The following is a 9,457-nucleotide window of genomic DNA, read 5'->3' on the forward strand; positions in this document are numbered from 1 at the left end:
TCAGATTCAATTTCAGTATCATCGTCAGTGGTGCCCATTTCGTTTCTACAACGCTGATTTCTAGGATTGGTTTTTCTAGGTCCACGACTTTGAAAGGGGGTCTGCCAACGATAGGCAAACCCCTAAGTGAAGGATGTCCTATCTTTAAATAGTTTATTTTGTTTTTTGAGGATAATATCTTTATTGATTTTGGTTATGTAATCCTTAACATCCTGCCATTTTTTGGTAAAGTGTGCATGATTTTTAAGTGCTTCACTAGTGGATTGAAGGGAAATAATTTCCTGATCAAGGTTTGTCAATTCAATTTGGTAGTGGGCAATGAGAAGTTTAATCAATTCTGTGCTACATTAAGTTAAAGTCTTTTCCCAGGATGCCTTCAGTTCCGAACCAACATTCTGGAAGGAAGGGAATAATTGGATTCTTAAACCTATAGGGCTGATGTTTTCGCGTACATATTGCTCGAGAAAGTAAACATGCCAATGTAGGTTGGACTTTTTCTTGAGCAACCTTTTCTTTTGTATGAAGTATTGGAACAATTGACAAGTCGTTTATAGGAAGGTTACAACACAAATTATTTCGTATTCCCGTGAAGTTTTATGTTTTCTTGTCCTTATTTTGGGACTATATTGAGCAACCTTTTCATCTTATTCATGTATTGATTTAACCCTATCTCCTGTCCAGTATTGGTATGGCAACTGGTCTGAATCTCATTCACATAGCCTAGCCAGGCAGTCCCTACAAAATCCATGATAGATAGAAAGATTTTTTTGAACTATTGAAAAAACAGGGTATTAAAGTTTATTAAGTATAACAAATGAAAGAATTTTTTTATAATAAAAGGTCACCAACAAAAAGAAAAATAGGGGGCTTCCATCCTGGGATTAATTGAACAATATTTCCAGATGGATGTGTACTATCACAGGGTGACACTGTGGGAACACAGGTAGCAGTGTGCCAACGTCCTAAAAGGGCATATAGATACTAAAAGAACTATGAAGTGGACTTTATAGGCACACAGGTAGATTTTCTAAAAATGATAAAGTTGATTTATTGAGTACAAAATTCATATAATACAAACAATAGATACAGGTAAAGACATATGAAATTCAATAGGATTAATGTTATATATCCCGCACACAACCTTAGCCCCACTTCATACAATACGTAGAACTGGTAATATGACCAGCAGTATGGAAATTAAAGTTCCCGTACTGGTAATTCTTTTGAAGGTGTGAGCAAGCAGACTTGTTGGTCAGGTCGTGAGTCCGGGTATACATGAACTTTTAGTTGCTCGACATGCTGAGCGTAGGAGCACGCTTCCTCAGGAGCATATGAAATTCTAATAAATGTATGTGAAAAAACAAGTATGAGTATATACAATATAGCACTGTATAAAAGAGCATATAAGAACATATAAATATTATTTTGCAGAAGGTGACCCTATGGATAGAGCGACTTAATGCTACCCGATCGTCGGGGCTAAATGAAGCCCAGTCTTACAAACCATTCCTATAGGTCCCTCCTGCTCCTACCTCTTCCCCTTCACCCTCCTTCTTTACTTATATAGTGTGTCCGATGGATTTTGTAATGGCAACCAATGCCTATCAGACCCTGCCATACCAATACAAACCTTAGATTATACACGCTCCAGATACTCTGTTGCAGGTCACTCTGCATATTAAGTTTAATCCATTGGCTGCACTTTTCAACTCCCACTGCCAGAAAACATACTTTTAAATAACTCAAATATTGCTAAATCCTCCTGCTCTTTCTTTATAGCTCTAACTATACAAACTTGTAAGAACTATTTATATGGGTATTATTAAAATTATATGTTCTGTCATCCATGATATCTACATTTAATATCTGTTTTTCATTGCCTTATTCACTATATTTTAAATTTGTCATTTATAATTTCTGTTATTATTATGTTTTTGTCTGTGCTCCACTGCTGACCTTGGCCTATGATTTACCCCCCCTTTTCCCCTTGGGGGGGCTTGTTCACTTGCTGGCATATGGGCATTTGATTGGGCAATTTGACCGTCCAGCGCCACACATCCTGTCCCTTCCTCTGGACAGGATGTGCAGCGATTGACGGGGGTAGGGGGTGCCATTCGGCTCCTCCTCGTCCCTGCCTCTGCTACCATCGCATTGGCCGTATCCTGCCGTGTCAGTGGCGCTGTCGGCGCATGAGCAGTAGCCTTCGATGGGACTGCTGTGTGTCACTTCCGCCCGGACCTGACGCACTTCCGGTGGGGTGTGTATAACACACACGGCGTCTCAGGCTGTCGGCAGACGCAAATTAGCTATCAAACTGAATACACGGCGTCCACGGCCCTGTATAGGTAACTATTGAATTTCGCCTACCATCTATGCACTGCTAGCTGTATCACCCTTCTGGCTGCAGTTTAGTTTGTTTACTAAACATTATCTTTGCTTACATTATAGGGCAAGGTGTTGGTTTTTGATTCACCTTCATGCTGTATAAGCTGACCACCAAACTACACCTATACTAGGTTACCAACTAGTATTGCTTACCTGCCAGTACCGTATTGCTATATATTCTGTGGTTTCTAGATGAGACCCAGGAAACCGTGCTTGCTAGCTTTTCCTGACATCTTCTTTCTTGCGTCTGTTCTACGCATGGTAAGCTTTGTTTTTAATCTTATCTATTGCTGTGTTGCTACCTAGGTTTATATTAGTCTGGTTGGTGCCTCCCCCCCATTACTCATATATATATACCCTACCCATATTACATTTCATACTAATTTTTAATACTCTATATCCTAGATAATTCTTGGGCTTGTATATGCTTAACACTATTCTATATTTATTTTTATTCTGTGTTCAACCCGCCGACTTTTTAGATGTCATATGGTCGTTTTATATATTTTTGAGGATGCCTCACTGCTATCTGTTGCATATGCACTGGGGGCTGGTTGGTCCTATTGCCAGGCCATATTGACAATACACCGTCATATACTATGTTTCCACCTTTGTGCTATAATATATACCCCAACTGCCTCACTTTGCTTTCTGCCACCAGGTGCCTAGCAGGTGCCCCCCCCCCATGAATAAGATGAAAAGGTTGCTCAAGAAAAAGTCCAACCTACATTGGCATTTTGACTTTCTCGAGCAATATGCACGTGAAAACATCAGCCCTATAGGTTTAAAGATCCAATTATTCCCTTCCTTCCAGAATGCTTGTTCGGAACTGAAGACATCCTGGGAAAAGACTTTAACTCAATGTAGCACAGAATTTATTAAACTTCTCATTGCCCACTACCAAATTGAATTGACAAACCTGGACCAGGACATTATTTCCCTTCAATCCACTTAAAAATCATGCACACTTTACCAAAAAATGGCAGGAGGTTAAGGATTACATAACCAAAATCAATAAAGATATTATCCTCAAAAAACAAAATAAACTAATCAAAGATAGGACAGCCTTCACTGAGGGGTTTGCCTATCATTGGCAGACCCCCTTTCAAGGTCGTGGACCTAGAAAAACCAATCCTAGAAATCAGCGTGTTAGAAATTAAATGGGCACCACTGACGATGATACTGAAATTGAATCTGATTCATCTTTGTCCAATTTCCCTCCACAGCCATCAGCAGGAAGAGGAATGAACATGACGAACAGCGACACTGGTGCACGTAAGAGACAGCATGGTGGGGGGCACTTCACACCCTATCCCAAGAAAAAACTTGACAACCACGACACTAGATCAGTCAATAATACATCACGTCATGGTGCCAACTCTGATAGAGGTGGTGGGAATAACTCACAAGCTAAATACATGGGACCCAATGCCCAAAAAGCACTACAAATACTTAACTCTCAGAACTGTTGTAATATATTGGCCAATTTATGTATAATATTGTATTGGAGTGCCATGCTGACCAGAAATTCAGTTGCATTGTCCAACTGAATTTTAACAGCTGAAGACTCTTTGATGTGTTAATCTTATGCAAGTCTATTTGAACATCTCAAAGGGTATTCAGGTGGTATACACATATCTAAAGGGGACTTGTTGATGTTGATATGCGGGAGTGCAAATTGGGGTGGTTCACGGCTGTTCACGGCTGGGAGTTGTCTGTTTGAAAGACTAAAGATAATCAAAGTCCTAAATTGGAACGGCCAATCAAATTGCTCAGCCATTCAATATTTAGTGAATATAACACGGCATTCAGTCTATAGGTTGGGGGGAGTGAGGCTCGTCTGTGTATGAGTGAGGCTTGTCTGTGTATGCACACTCGGACCTAAGACATGGGGTTCTGAATTATATCTCCTCTGTCGGATTTCTTTGTCATCTGTGGACTTTGGACTTTGTTCTGTGTTGGAAGTCAATAAAGTGCATCTCTCTGGAAGAATTGGGTTGCTGCGGAAGAGTACTTACATCATCATTATATAATAACCTAAATATTAATTATCATACCCACTCTACATCATATCACCCAGGATATATATTAATATATTCGATCACTACAAGAACCAAAGCCAAAACACATCCTCCACATCCCACTTTGTGGGAACAGTGGGAGGAACATCCAGTAACGCAAATACCACTCACGTATCTATGGATACCATAGCACATTCAAACCCTTCTAATTCACAAAATACACTCAATTTACCCCCACTAACACAATTACAGACTTTCAAAAAACAAAGCACTTTGGACTCCCGCATAAATCAAACAACCACACCAATTCTAAAATTTCCAACACTCGGGATTCAATTACCCCAAACGTAGAATTAGATATCATCAATCTCACCCCTTATCATTTTACTGAGCAGGAACTTAATGTACTTAAATTTGGTCCTAGTTTTTGTCCATCACAACAAATGGACAAATACGAAACAATCAAAGATGTTTACCTGTTTACACAAAATATGATCCACAAGTTCCTCTTTGATAAGGATCGTTTGAGAGCCAAGGAAGAACGTCATTTCTCAGAAAGCATTAAGCATTTTAAAATGGAGGACTTTCGAGCCCTCCATGATTTGATGCTCCTGCTTGACGAGAATGATGACACCAATGTCACTGACACCACTACTCATGCCACAGTGCCACTCCCCACGAACAAATTTAAACTCAAATCCAAACACTTCCCTGATCTATCAACCAACTCCCAAGCCTGGGCTTTCCTATAAAATGTGGTTAGAGATATTAAACGAATGCACATTGCTCCAAAAAAAGCAACCTAACCTTGATATAACGACAATCCATTTCAAAAATACAAAACCATCCTGATGTAGTTGTGAAAGTAGCAGACAAGGGCAGTCATATAGTCCTCATGACCAGGAATTTCTATGAAACCATGTGCCTTAATATCTTATCCAATCCTCTTTGGTATCGGCGTTTTCCTATACTCCGAACCTCGTCCTTTAAAAATGATAATAATGAACCATTATCAATGATGCCTATTCCCAAAGCCTCATTGACAAGGACGTTTACCTGAGTGTTCGGTCTCCCGGGGTGGTGACGTTCTATGCACTCCCCAAGATGCATAAGAACCCCTTCTCGCCCCCTGGGAAACCGATAGTTTCAGGAATCGGTTGCCTTGCTGAAAATGCCAGCAGGCTTGTGGACTCCGTCCTAATGCCACATGTGACAGCTTTACCTTCTAATACCAAAGATACATTAGAATTGCTCAAACAAATTGAGGGGATAGCCGTTCCTCCTGACTCCCTGCTCGTGACCCTGGATGTGGAGGCTCTTTACTCCAGCATCCCGCACGAGCAGGGAGTCGAGACGATCCGCACCTTCCTCTATGTGGAGGATCACCATCACTGGAACTACAACAAATTTATTTTGAAAATGTTGAGATTTATCTTAACTCGCAACTGGTTTTACTTAATGGGCTCCCACTACCTCCAGATACAGGGCGTAGCCATGGGCACCTGCTGTGCCCCTGCCTATGCCAATCTGTATCTGGGGGGGTGGGAGCGACATTTATTCTCCTGTGAATCACTGACTAGATTCACTGATCAGATTCTATGTTGGAGACGTTATATTGATGACGTCTTCATCGTATGGACAGATACTTGCCAGTCCCTTGATGGCTTCATCCAATCTCTAAACACTAACCAGTTTAACCTCAAATTTACCTACACCTGTGATTTCAAGATAACTTATTTCCTTGACATTGTTATTTACAAAGACAAGGATAACACATTAGCTACCAATCTTTTCTGGAAAACCACAGCTGGCAACACTCTGCTGCATGCAGCGTGTGCACATCCTCCAGCACTCATTCGAAGCATACTGTACGCTCAATACATCAGACTTCATCGTAATTGTTTGCAGATGTCAGATTTTTAGCATCAAGCCAAATTGTTGTAATCACGTTTACTGGCATAAGACTACAGCCACTTACTACTGCGTCATGCCTACAACAAAGCCGTACGCCAATCACGCAATGATTTGCTCTATAACACCAAAACCCCCTTGAAAAAGTCGACAGTCAAACTGATCACTAAATTTTCATCACATCATGAGGACATTAGAAAGATAATGGGCACACACTGGCATCTTTTACAAGAAGACCCAGTACGCAAAAAATATGTGGGTGCGCGTCCTGAAATTATCTTTAGACGTGCCAACTCTTTAAGAGATGAACTTGTAACCAGCCACTACACAGCACATAATCCTTTTACACCCAAACTCCCTCTGGGGACATCACGTTGTGGTAACTGTGCATTCTGCCCTTGGGTACTACCTGGACATAGCATCCTACTCCCCAATGGTGAGACCTATTACCCCATATTTTCTGCTACGTGCTGTACACAAGGGTTAGTTTACCTAATGATGTGTAAATGTGGAGCTTTTTTTGTTGGGAAGACGGCCAGACAACTTAGACAGAGAATAAATTAATGATCATTTATATTATTCGGGCAATGGGAAAATGCTCACCCCCATCAGCCGACATCTGGATTTTTGCCATCGTTTTGACATTTCCTCTGTCTCTTTTGTTGTTCTGGCCGTCGTCCCACAAAGCCCCAGAAGGGGTGAATGGGACAGGTTTATTTTGCAGAAGGAGACCCTATGGATAGAGCTACTTAACTCTACCCGATCGCTGGGGCTAAATGAAGCCCAGTCCTGCAAACCATTCCTATAGGTCCCTCCTGCTCCTACCTCTTCCCCTTCACCCTTCTTCTTTACTTATATAGTGTGTCCAATGGATTTTGTAATAGAAACTGATGCCTATCAGGCCCTGCCATACCAATACAAACCTTAGATAATACACGCTCCAATCAGATACTCTGTTGCGGGTCACTCTGCATATTAAGTTTAATCCATTGGCTGCACTTTTCAACTCCCACTGCCAGAAAACATACTTTTAGATAACTCAAATATTGCTCAATCCTCCTGCTCTTTCTTTATAGCTCTAACTATACAAACTTGTAAGAACTATTTATATGGGTATTATTAAAATTATATGTTCTGTCATCCATGATATCTACATTTAATGTCTGTTTTTCATTGCCTTATTCACAATATTTTTAGTTTGTCCTTTATAATTTCTGTTATTATTATGTTTTTGTCTGTGCTCCACTGCTGACCTTGACCTATGTTTTACCCCCCTTTCCCTCCCCCCCTTTTCCCCTTGGGGGGGCTTGCTCACTTGCTGGCATATGGGCATTTGGTTGGGCAGTTTGACTGTCCGGCGCTGCACATCCTGTCCCTTCCTCTGGACAGGATGTGCGGTGATTGACGGAGGTAGGGGGTGCCATTCGGCTCCCCGCCTCTGCTACTATTACATTGGCAATATACCGCCGCGCCAGCGGCGCTCTCGGCGCATGCGCAGTAGCCTTCGGTCGGACTGCTGTGTGTCACTTCCGCCTGGACCTGGCGCACTTCCGGTGGGGGTGTGTACAACAGACACAGTGTTTCAGGCTGTCGGCAGACGCGAATTAGCTATCAAGCTGAATACACGGCGTCCACGGTCTGGCCCTGTATAGGTAACTATTGAATTTCACCTACCATCTATGCACTGCTAGCTATATCACCCTTCTGGCTGCAGTTTAGATTGTTTACGAAACATTATCTTAGCTTACATTATAGGGTTTACCTCCCCAAGGTGCTGGTTTTTGTTTCACCTTCATGCTGTATAAGCTGACCTCCAAACTACACCTATACTAGGCTGCCAACTGGTATTCCTTACCTGCTAGTACCGTATTGCTATATATTATGTGGTCTTTAGATGAGACCCAGGAAACCGTGCTTGCTAGCTTTACCTGACATCTTCTATCTTCCGTCTGTTCTACGCATGGTAAGCTTTGTTTTTAACCTTATCTATTGCTGTGTTGCTACCTAGCTTTATATTAGTCTGGTTGGTGCCTCCCGTCCCCCATTACTTATATATATATTTATATATATATATATATATATATTTGAGGATGCCTCACTGCTATCTGTTGCATATGCACTGGGGGCTGGTTGGTCCTATTGCTAGGCCATAATGACAATGAAACCTAGCAAATTTCTTTCCTGCAACCCGTGGTTGCAGGAAAGAAATTTGAAGAAATTTGCTTTGTGTATGACTGGCCTAAAAAGTGATAATAGACTGGGTGTATGCATGTCTGATGGGACTTCTATATTATCCATAAGAATTTGTGCCAAACATATCACCAAGAAACTTATTCAGTAAAAACAGTCTGTGCTGCCTCCAGCAGTCATATGGGCAATGTAATTTCATTAATGTTTATGTTCTATGTTTTTTTATTTTTCATTGTCATGCTGCCAGCCTGCGGTCACTTTCTAACTACACTTATTTTTCTGTGTACCCTCCCCCTTTGTATGATGTCATTTCCTCCTTCCTCATTGTAAGTTCCTGCTTTCTTTCCTGAAAGAGGAGGCAAAAATATTCTTTTCAACTTCAAATATCTACTGCATCATATTGTTTACCTGAACCTTCCGCATGACATAAAAGATATTTGGGCATGCAAAGTATTTGGTGAGTTTATCAATTGATTTAAGATTGTCTTTGGTGATTGACTCTGTTAGCAGACATAGAAGTCTCGCAAAGGAATAAGTCACTATTACAACAATTGGAGCCAGAAGAAAGTTGGTGTCAGTACTTTGATCAGCCACTTGGTGAAAAGATTGCTTTTTATTTGCCCACTGTTTGAAGCTGATCCCCCACACTAGGTACAATAAGAAGGTTTTATTTTGCTATCTGCAATTTCACTTAAATATTTGAAGCCCAATTGCATTAGGATTTGTAAAACTAGAACGGTTCTAATATCATTAGCATTGGTTTGGCTTTTAGGGCTCATTTATACTAGCAAAATTTCAAACTACCGCATTGCAATACCGCTGTGTGACTACAAAATGGTGAAATGTCACTTGTACATTTCAGTTAAGTTCGGAAAAAAGAAAAAGGTAAACAGTGCTTTGCGCTAGGATCAGTACATTGACACCATATCTGCCAACACACCGTGCATTCA

The sequence above is a fragment of the Aquarana catesbeiana genome, linkage group LG01 (assembly GCF_042186555.1).
Source record: "Aquarana catesbeiana isolate 2022-GZ linkage group LG01, ASM4218655v1, whole genome shotgun sequence".
Taxonomy (NCBI): Eukaryota; Metazoa; Chordata; class Amphibia; order Anura; family Ranidae; genus Aquarana; species Aquarana catesbeiana.